The following is an 11,921-nucleotide window of genomic DNA, read 5'->3' as shown; positions in this document are numbered from 1 at the left end:
GAGGGGATTAAACCTCCCCTGACGACCGCCCACCACAGGGATCCTCAACACAGAAGATGGCTTACAGTTGTAAATTCTTTCTAAGAGAGGATGAACATGAGATTAGGGTGGAAAAGTACTGCGTGTCTATGAACAAGACAGTTCAGTCAGGGAAAGTAAGTGAAGTCACAGAATATTGGAGATGGAAGCAACCTCATATGTAATCAAGTCCAGTCTCCATTTTATGAGTCAGAAAACTGCCCCACAGAGGTTGGGAGGTTCAGGGATCACATGGTGAGTGTAGGAAGAGAATCTTGGTGTCCCAAGTTCAGTGCTCTTTCTATACTACTTTAAAGGTCCTTTAAAGGAAGTTATGATTGGCCTTTCACGCACTAGAAACATCGGGGGCAAAGGCCTGGGCTTGGGGAAGGGAAGATGGAGACTGTGTGTGTGTACAGGGGAGTGCCAGATGGGAATGGTGACCAGCAGGAAGGCAAGATTGATGTGAATACGCAGAATGTGTGCAGGGCCAGTGGAAGCAACTGGACAGAGCAGGGCCACAGGGGTAACAGCTCTAAGGCTGTAGTTAGAAGTTTGTGGAGGAGGTCCGAGAGAAAAAAGGAACACTGTGGAGGGGGAAGGAATATTCTCTTGGGAGAGTATAAGTTTTGGAACTTGTACATTTTCTCCCCTACAGTGTAAAGTGTACTGAATTAATCTGCTTCTCAGAACCTCAGATTTGCCTTATAAAAGAGGGAGAAATGATAAAAGTTCTCTTTTAAAGCCTCTGAAGTGCCTCAAGTTTTCCACATACTTTCATGGTTTCTGAGTAATCATCCCCAGGACCCTGGAGCAGGGCTCGTGCAGGGAATCTTGATTCACTGGAGGGAAGATCAAGGGGAGGAGAGACAGTTGTTCCACATCCCTCTTAGGGGAGTTTAGAAGCAGAAGGGAATCACTGGGTGTCCCTTGGCAGGGGTGGGAAGAGGACAGGGTGGGGTGAAGGAGAGTGGACTTGATTCACCACTTTAGTGTGAGTCTTAGAGAAAACGAACCTTTTGAATCCTTGGGCTCTGTATGAATTCTTAGATTATCCCACCATTCTTTCCTAATCCCTGTGTTCTAAAGCCTCTCCTCTCCAGAGCTTCCCAGTGCACAGTCAGTGATTTTTTCTGCAATCTGTAGGACATTTTTGTTCAACATTACAGAAGGCCATACTCAACCTTTTAATTTGATATTACTTGCAACTTTTCTTCTACGAAACCTGACTTCTCCCTCTGCTTACAGTGTTTAAATATTTCTGGCTGCTTGGTAGAATTAAAGTGAATCAGACTGTCTATTGCAGTGGGTCCCCCACAGGATCTGAAAAACAGTGCTCTAAGCAGTAGGTTTACTGTAAACAGTAGATCAACTGAATGCAGGGCACACCTCAGGGTCCCGGGGTCAATTCAGTCTCCATCCCAGTACATGGAGTGTGGCTTCATTTCACACATCCTAGGACCATTGGGTATAATGAGTGATACTGCAATGGACAAAGCCCAGGCTGAGTTTAACTCTCAGCTCCATCATTTTATATCTGTGGTGTCTTAGGTTAGTCACTTAACTTCTCCAATTCTTAGCTGCCTCCTCAGTGAAATGAGGATAATACTAACTACACCTCATAGATTTTGTTGACGATTAAATCATATGATGTCCAGGATGCATGCACATGGAACTGATATACTAGATCATCAATAAATATTGGCTTCTTTCATTTCTACAATAGAGAAGGGTCATCTATATAAAAGACTTGGATCATATAGCCAAGGTTATCTAGCCAAGGTTATCTATCTTGTTTCTCTAAAGTTTCTAACAGAATCCCAAGTTCTAAATCATTGTGTCTTCTAACATGAAGAGTAATGGTCTTTATATTGTATTTAAAATCAGATTTTGTAAGGATACTGAATTATAGATCCCTGATGGTAGAGACCATGATCATTAATTCAATAAATGTTGACTGACCAACTATGACGGGCTGGTCACTAAGACCTAGGGATGCAACAGGGAACAAGACAATGTGGTCTTCTTGCTCTACCACCTAGCACAGGGCCTGGTGATCAGTACATATTTGTTGAAGTGAACCCAGAGATGTTTAGAAAACATTATATAGGACAGGCGTCCTATACTCCTGGGAACAATCCTCAGGACAGTGAGATACTCCTATAACTCAGCAGAAACAGGAGATTTGATTTATAAAGGAGGGCTGGAAAATCCCCCTGACTATTGTGGGAGCATCTCCTACTTTCAGAGACCTGCCCTGATGTGTTTTGTGACCCTCTGTACTCCCAGGTATAAACTGGCATAACCACACGAACTGGGCTGTGAGCCACTACTGCCTTATAGACAGATCCTAGAGACGTGTGAATATTCCACGCTACTGCCAGGGATTGGAGTTGGGAATTAAACACAAAAAAACAAAAAAAAACCCAGCAACATACAAAAACCCTCACCAACTTCTCAGAGTTGCACTTAGGTACTATCATGCAAATTATATATGCATGATTTCCATAAAAACCAGTCACAAATGTCAATTAGTGTTCATTAATATGCAGTAAAATTCTCACTTGAAAATTATTAAGAGCCAAGAATGAATTCCACTTGGCTGCCCTCCTTTAATGAGAACTGCTGTGAAGTGCTCTGTGCTACTTCTCATCAGCGAAACAGTAAGGTGTCACGACAAATCAAGCTTCAGGCAACAGAAGGACCAGAGAGAATGATCATTTGAAGGTTTCAGAGGCTGGTTTTGGACAGCTCAAGTTTTATGCTGCTATAGCTGAGACCTCAGTCCTGCTGGATACCCAGAACATAAGCTGAGTGAATTCATTAATCTACCTTGCCAACGGAGCCATGGTGATACCGAGTACTTCTTTAAAGGATGTTTGCGAGGGTGCCACACAGCTAGAAAATGGTAAATAACACTTCGTTCCTGAGGTTCAGTCTGTTCAGGAAACAATGTTCTACTCCTCAAAAGCAGCAGAGATCCAAGGCCCTTGGAATTAATGGGACTCATTCCTGAAAAGCCTTCTGGTTAGAATTTTTATGAGTGAACTCACATGCTGTATCTGCAAATTCCAGTTTCATCTGGACACTGGATTTCTCTGAACTGTTGTTCAGTGTTGTTGTGCAACCCAAGACACTGTGTGACAGTGATTCAGTTCTCTTTGAGGATAAAGAGATGGAAAATATAAGCTATTGATACTGGACTGTTCATTCTGCAGCCACTTCCTTATCAAAATGTCCTAAACTTGGCCTGAAAGCAGGGGGTACGGAATAGACTTTTCTAAGAATAGTTTAACCCAGTGGTTACCAAACTTTACTGTACATCAAAATCACCTGGAGAATGCCTTAAAAAATACTGATTGCAGGCCCTTTACTGCCAGAGTTTCTGATTCAGTAGGGCCTGAGAATGTGCATTTCTAGTAAGTTCCCAGGTGATGCTGCACCTGTTGATCTGAGAATCATTCCATGAGAACCTGAGTCTAGCTTAAGGAAACATAAGGCTTTCATCAGATTGTGTGGAACCACACAATCCTTGGAATAACCGTTAACTTGCTACTCCAAGCTACTGTGATGAGGCTCATGTACATACATACAGATCAAATCACTTGAATTTCACTAGAAATTAATTTCAGAGAAGTACTAAGAAATTAGACACCTAGAATATACAACGGAGGAAAGACAGTCTCTTCAATAAGTGGTGCTGGGGAAACTGGACAGCTACATGTAAAAGAATGAAATTAGAACACTCCTTAACACCATACATAAAAATAAACTCAAAATGGATTAGAGACCTAAATTTAAGACTAGACACTATAAAACTGTTAGAGGAAAACATAGGCAGAACACTCTTTGACATTAATCACAGCAAGATCTTTTCAGATCCACCTCCTAGAGTAATGGAAATAAAAACAAAAATAAACAAATGGGACCTAATGAAATTTAAAAGCTTTTGCACAGCAAAGGAAACCATAAACAAGACAAAAAGACAACCTTCAGAATGGGAGAAAATATTTGCAAACGAATCAATGGACAAAGGATTAATCTCCAAAATATATAAACAGCTCATGCAGCGCAATATCAGAAAAACAAACAACCCAATTAAAAAATGGGCAGAAGACCTAAATAAACATTTCTCCAAAGAAGACATACAGATGGCCAAGAGGTACATGAAAAGCTGCTCAACATCACTAATTATTAGAGAAATGCAAATCAAAACTACAATGACATATCACCTCACACCAGTTAGAATGGGCATCATCAGAAAATCAACAAACCACAAATGCTGGAGAGGGTGTGGAGAAAAGGGAACCCTCTTACACTGTTGGTGGGAATGCAAATTGATACAGCCACTATGGATAACAGTATGGAGGTTCCTTAAAAAACTAAAAATAGAATTTCCATATGACACAGCAAACCCACTACTGGGCATATATCCAGAGAAAACCATAATTCAAAAAGACACATGCACCCCAATGTTCATTGCAGCACTATTTACAATAGCCAGGTCATGGAAGCAACCTAAATGTCCACTGACAGAAGAATGGATAAAGACTTTGTGGTACATATATACAATGGAATATTACTCAGCCATAAAAAGGAATGAAATTGGTTCATTTGTAGAGACGTGGATGGACCTAGAGACTGTCATACAGAGTGCAATAAGTCAGAAAGAGAAAAACAAATGTTGTATAATAAGGCATATATGTGGAATCTAGAAAAATGGTACAGATGAACCAGTTTTCAAGGCAGAAATAGAGACAGATATAGAGAACAAACGTATGGACACCAAGGGGGGAAAGCGGGGCATGGGGATAAACTGGGAGATTGGGATTGACATATATACACTAATATGTATAAAATAGATAACCCATAAAAACCTGCTGTATAAAAAAACAAAGAAAAGAAATTAGACACCTAGAGCAGCACTCAATTTATTCATTCTTCAAACCATGATTCTTAAATAGTTTTTTGGACATGAAATACTGATGAAAACTACTGATCCTCTCCTGAAAAACATATATAAATATGTAATACTTTACATACAAAATCAGAAAGGGGGAGTCATAGCCCACCCATTAACGCCTCCTACTAACCCCACTCATGCCAAGTGAAGAGGCTCATTTCAAACCACAACTCAGGTGAAGCTAGGGATAAAAATTTTTTTAAATTAAGGTTTCTCTTTATACTGGTCTCATAAATCAAAGATTTCTTTGTGGCTACCCACAAGTAAAGCATGGTGCAATAAAATGATGAAGGCTATGAAAAACTCTGTCACCAATTAAAACATTTTAATAATCCTTTTTAATATGTCTGTTCTTTATCTAGTACAATAATCTTTGTCTTTTAATTGGAGTATTCTATTCATTATTTTTTTAACATCTTTATTGGAGTATAATTGCTCTACAATGGTGTGTTAGTTTCTGCTTTATAACAAAGTAAATTAGCTGTACATATACATATATCCCCATATCTCCTCCCTCTTGCATCTTCCTCCCACCCTCCCTATCTCACCCTTCTAGGTGGTGACAAAGCACTGAGCTGATCTCCCTGTGCTATGTGGCTGTTTCCCATTAGCTACCTATTTTACATTTGGTAGTCTATATATGTCCTGGAGTATTCTATTTATTCTTAAGATAATTACTGACATAAATGAGTTAAAATCTATTACATTACTATTTGTTTTACTTTCTAAATCTGTCCTATGGGGTTTTTTGGGTATTTTAAAATATTTTTTATTTGTATTTTATCCCATTTTCCTATTAAGCTCTTAAATAAATGGCTCTATTGAGGTATAAATTATATACCATAAACTGCACATATTTAAAGTGTCAATTTGATAAGTTTTGACATATGCATACACATCTGAAAACACTCTTGCGTTCAAAATAATGAACAGAGAGCAATAATCCTCCAACTTTGTTCCTTTTTTGAAAGCTGTTTTGGCTATTCTAGATACTGCAAATTTTCCCATGAATTTTAAGGTGAGGTTATCATTTCTACAAGAAGGCCATCTGGGATTCTGATTGGGATTGTATTGAATCTATTAGGAAAGAATTAACGTCTTAACAATATTGAACCTTCTAACCCATTGTCTTTCAGCTCACCTGCTGTAACAAAATACCATAGACTAAGTGGCTTATAAACAACAGAAATTTATTTCTCACAGTTCTGAAGACTGGAAGTTCAAGATAATGGTGCCAGCATGATCGTGGTCTGGTGACAGTCCTCTTCCAGTCTGCAGATGGCTGACTTCTTGTTATATACTAACATGATGGAAAGAGAGCTACCTAGCTCTCTGGCCTCTTTTTATAAGGGCACTAATCTCATTCACGAAGGCTTCCCCCTTATGACCTAATCATCTCCCCAAGGCCCTGTCTCCAAATACCATCACACTGATGACGAGATTTCAACATATAAATTTTGGGGAGGACATAAACATTCAATCAATAGCACCCATGAACAAGGTATATCTCTCCATTTATTTAGGTCTTCTTAAATTTCTCTCAATAAGGTTTTATAATTTTCAGTATATAGGTCTTACACAATTTTTATCAGATTTATCCCTACTTCATATTTTTGATGCTATTATAAATTTTTTTAACTTCCAATTTTGATTGTTCAATATTGGTATATATATGCACAAACTATGTTTGAATATTGATACTGTGTTTTTATGCTCAACTCATACATTAGTTCTACTGGCTCTTCTGTAGGTTCCATTTAATATTCTAAATAGATGATCAGGTCATTTGCAAATAAAGACAGTTTTACTTCTTCCTTTCCAAACCGATGCCTTTCATTTCTTTTTCTTACCTTACTGCACTGGCTAGGACCTCCAGAACAGTGTTGAATAGAAGTGGTGACAGTGGACATCTTTGTCTCATTCTTGATCTTAGGAGCAAGGTCTTTTACTATTAAATATGATGTTAGATGTAGGTTTTCCATAGATTTCCTTTAGCAGGTTAAGGAAATTATAGTTTGCTAAGACTTTTTCTTTAATAGATGTGGGCTTTCACAAATTCTAAGACATATTTAATAAACTTTGGTAGTTTGTGTCTTTCAAGCTATTTGTACTTTTCATCTAAGTTGTTGGAATTATTAGAAGAAAGCTGTTTATAGTATCTATAGAATTTGTAGTGTTGTCACCTCTTTAATTCATGGTGTTAGTAAATTGTGTCTGTTCTCTTTTTATCTTGATCAGGCTCACTAGAGGCTTACTGATTTTATTGATATTCTCAATAAATCAGCATTCACTTTGATTTTCTCTACTTTTTTGTGTATCTATTTCATTGATTTCTGCTCTTATATTTATTATTTCCTTTCTTCTGCTTACTTTGGGTCTCATTTACTCTTTTTTATTCTAGTTGCTTGGGATGGAAGTTGAGGACATTGAGACTTTTCTTCTCATAAGTCCTCAGCACTATAAATTTCCACCTAAGTACAGGCATACCTCAGAGATACTGAGAGTTCAGTTCCAGACTATGATAATAAAGTGAATATTACAACAAAGTGAGTTACATGAATTTTTTGATTTCCCAGCACATATAAAAGTTATGTTTACATTATACTATAGTCGACTGAGTGTGAAATAGCATTATGTCTTAAAAAACCAACGTATATACCTTAATTTATAAATACTTTATTGCTAAAAAATGTTAACCATCATCTAAACCTTCAGCAAGATGTATTCTTTTTGCAATTGTAACATCAAACACCACTGATCACAGATCATCATAACAAATATACTAATAATGAAAAAGTTTGAAATTTTGCAAGAATTACCAAAATGTGACACAGAGACACTAAGTGAGCAAATGCCATTGGAAAAATAGCACCAATGGACTTGCTCAATGCAGGGTTGCCACAAACCTTCAATTTGTAAAAAAGCTCAATATCTGCCAAGTGCAATAAAATGAGGTACACCTATACTGCTTTTTATATGTAACTTTTCATTTTCATTCAGTCCAAACTAATTTCTCATTTCCCTTTTGATTTCTTCTTTGCCTTAAGAGCTACTTTAAAATGCATTACTGTTTTCAAATATTTGAAGATTTTATTATTGATTTCTTAATTAATTCCATTGTGGTCAAGAACATACTTTGTATGACTTGAATCCTTTTAACTGTATCGAGACTTGTCCTACAGCCCAGAATATGGTCTCTCTTGATAAATGTTCTGTGTGTACTTGAAAGGAATGAATACTTTGCTGTCAATAGGTAAAATGCTCTATATCAATATCAAGAAAAAAAAGGGGAGAAGACTCAAATCAATAGAATTAGAAATGAAAAAGGAGATGTAACAACTGACACTGCAGAAATACAAAAGATTATTAGAGATTACTACAAGCAACTGTATGTCAATAAAATGGACAACCTGGAAGAAATGGACAAATTCTTAGAAATGCACAAGCTGCTGAGACTGAACCAGGAGGAAATAGAAAATATGAACAGACCAATCACAAGCACTGCAATTGAAACTGTGATTTAAAATCTTCCAACAAACAAAAGCCCAGGACCAGATGGCTTCACAGGAGAATTCTATCAAACATTTAGAGAAGAGCTAACACCTATCCTTCTCAAACTCTTCCAAAACATAGCAGAGGGAGGAACACTCCCAAACTCATTCTATGAGGCCACCATCACCCTGAAACCAAAACCAGACAAAGACGTCACAAAGAAAGAAAACTGCAGGCCAATATCACTGATGAACATAGATGCAAAACTCCTCAACAAAATACTAGCAAACAGAATCCAACAGCACATTAAAAGGATCATACACCATGATCAAGTGGGGTTTATTCCAGGAATGCAAGGATTCTTCAATATACGCAAATCAATCAACGTGATACACCATATCAACAAACTGAAGGAGAAAAACCATATGATCATCTCAATAGATACAGAGAAAGCTTTTGATAAAATTCAACACCCATTTATGATAAAAACCCTGCAGAAAGTAGGCATAGAGGGAACTTTCCTCAACATAATAAAGGCCATATATGACAAACCCACAGCCAGCATTGTTCTCAATGGTGAAAAACTGAAACCATTTCCACTAAGATCAGGAACAAGACAAGGTTGCCCACTCTCACCAATTTTATTCAACATAGTTTTGGAAGTTCTAGCCACAGCAATCAGAGAAGAAAAGGAAATAAAAGGAATCCAAATAGGAAAAGAAGAAGTAAAGGTGTCACTGTTTGCAGATGACATGATACTATACATAGAGAATCCTAAGGATGCTACCAGAAAACTACTAGAGCTAATCAATGAATTTGGTAAAGTATCAGGATACAAAATTAATGCACAGAAATCTCTGTCATTCTTACACACTAATGATGAAAAATCTGAGAGTGAAATTAAGAAAACACTCCCATTTACCACTGCAACAAAAAGAATAAAATATCTAGGAATAAACCTACCCAAGGAGACAAAAGACTTGTATGCAGAAAACTATAAGACACTGATGAAAAAAATTAAAGATGATACAAATAGGTGGAGAAATATACCATGTTCTTGGATTGGAAGAATCAACATTGTGAAAATGACTCTACTACCCAAAGCAATCTACAGATTCAATGCTATCCCTATCAAATTACCTATGGCATTTTTTAAAGAACTAGAACAAAAAATTTCACAATTTGTATGGAAAAACAAAAGACCCCGAATAGCCAAAGCAATCTTGAGAATGAAAAATGGAGCTGGAGGAATCAGGCTCCCTGACTTCAGACTATACTACAAAGCTACAGTAATCAAGACAGTATGGTACTGGCACAAAAACAGAAATATAGATCAATGGAACAGGATAGAAAGCCCAGAGATAAACCCACACACATATGGTCACCTTATCTTTGATAAAGGAGGGAAGGATATACAGTGGAGAAAAGACAGCCTCTTCAATAAGTGGTGCTGGGAAAACTGGACAGCTACATGTAAAAGTATGAAATTAGAACACTCCCTAACACCATACACAAAAATAAACTCAAAATGGGTTAAAGACCTAAATGTAAGGCCAGACACTATCAAACTCTTAGAGGAAAACATAGGCAGAACACTCTATGACATAAATCACAACAAGATCCTTTTTGACCCATCTCCTAGAGAAATGGAAATAAAAACAAAAATAAACAAATGGGATCTAATGAAACTTAAAAGCTTTTGCACAGCAAAGGATACCATAAACAAGACCAAAAGACAACCCTCAGAATGGGAGAAAATATTTGCAAATGAAGCAACTGACAAAGGATTAATCTCCAAAATTTATAAGCAACTCATGCAGCTCAATAACAAAAAAACAAACAACCCAATCCAAAAATGGGCAGAAGAACTAAATAGACATTTCTCCAAAGAAGATATACAGATTGCCAACAAACACATGCAAGAATGCTCAACATCATTAATCATTAGAGAAATGCAAATCAAAACTACAATGAGATATCATCTCACACCGGTCAGAATGGCCATCATCAAAAACTCTAGAAACAATAAATGCTGGAGAGGGTGTGGAGAAAAGGGAACACTCTTGCACTGCTGGTGGGAATGTAAATTGATACAGCTACTATGGAGAACAGTATGAGGTTCCTTAAAAAACTACAAATAGAACTACCATACGACGCCACAATCCCACTACTAGGCATATACCCTGAGAAAACCATAATTCAAAAAGAGTCATGTACCAAACTGTTCATTGCAGCTCTATTTACGATAGCCAGGACATGGAAGCAACCTAAGTGTCCATCAACAGATGAATGGACAAAGAAGATGTGGCACATATATACAATGGAATATTACTCAGCCATAAAAAGAAATGAAACTCAGTTATTTGTAATGCGGTGGATAGACCTGGAGTCTGTCATACAGAGTGAAGTAAGTCAGAAGGAGAAAAACAAATACTGTATGCTAACACATATATATGGAATCTAAGGAAAAGAAATGTCATGAAGAGATTAGTGGTAGGATGGGAATAAAACACAGACCTACTAGAGCATGGACTTGAGGATATGGGGAGGGGGAAGAGTAAGCTGTGACAAAGTGAGAGAGTGGCAGGGACATATACACACTACCAAATGTAAATTAGATAGCTAGTGGGAAGCTGCCGCATAGCACAGGGAGATCAGCTTGGTGCTTTGTGACCACCTAGAGGGGTGGGATAGGGAGGGTGGGAGGGAGGGTGACGCAAGAGGGAAGAGATATGGGAACATATGTATATGTATAACTGATTCACTTTGTTGTAAAGGAGAAACTAACACACTATTGTAAAACAGTTATACTTCAATAAAGATGTTAAAAAAAAAAGTGTTTTGAGAGCATGTTCAGGATTTTTGAGAACATTTCTACTGGACACCTTTGCTCCAAGCTTATCTTCCATTGAGAGAGGGAGGGGACCGTATTGAAAAATGAGAATAGGGTGGTCCAGTGGTTAAGACTCCTTGCTCCCAATTCAGGGGTCCCGGGTTCGATCCCTGGTTCGGGAACTAGATCCTGCATGCTGCAACAAAGGGCAAGGTCATTAAATGAGTGCAGTGCAAGGACACACGGTTTGATAGGGTTAGCCTTCCACAATGTAGGTGAGCCACATCCAATCAGTTGAAGGTCTTCAGAGCAAAAAACAGTTTTCCTGGTGGGCTCTGGCCGAGGGGCCGGGCAACGGGGTCGGGGGTTGTGCGAGAAGGCCACCAGGCCGCCCACCGTGGCCCCCACCCTCCCACGCCCGCTCCCTCTCCTGCTCCGGCCAGAGCCAAAACTGATCATCTTAATCCAGTCAGTGGCTAATCTGATTGGGGACTGGATTTCAATTGTTTATAAGATCAGGTCTATTTCTGGGCTAACTCCTCAGGCACAGTCCCCTTCGGGAGTCCCAACCAAAATCTTAGGGTATTTGTACTAGTCCGGGTCCTCCAGAGAAAC

Source organism: Kogia breviceps, chromosome 5 (genome assembly GCF_026419965.1).
Source record: "Kogia breviceps isolate mKogBre1 chromosome 5, mKogBre1 haplotype 1, whole genome shotgun sequence".
NCBI classification, from domain to species: domain Eukaryota; kingdom Metazoa; phylum Chordata; class Mammalia; order Artiodactyla; family Physeteridae; genus Kogia; species Kogia breviceps.
This window is presented reverse-complemented; position numbering follows the sequence as displayed.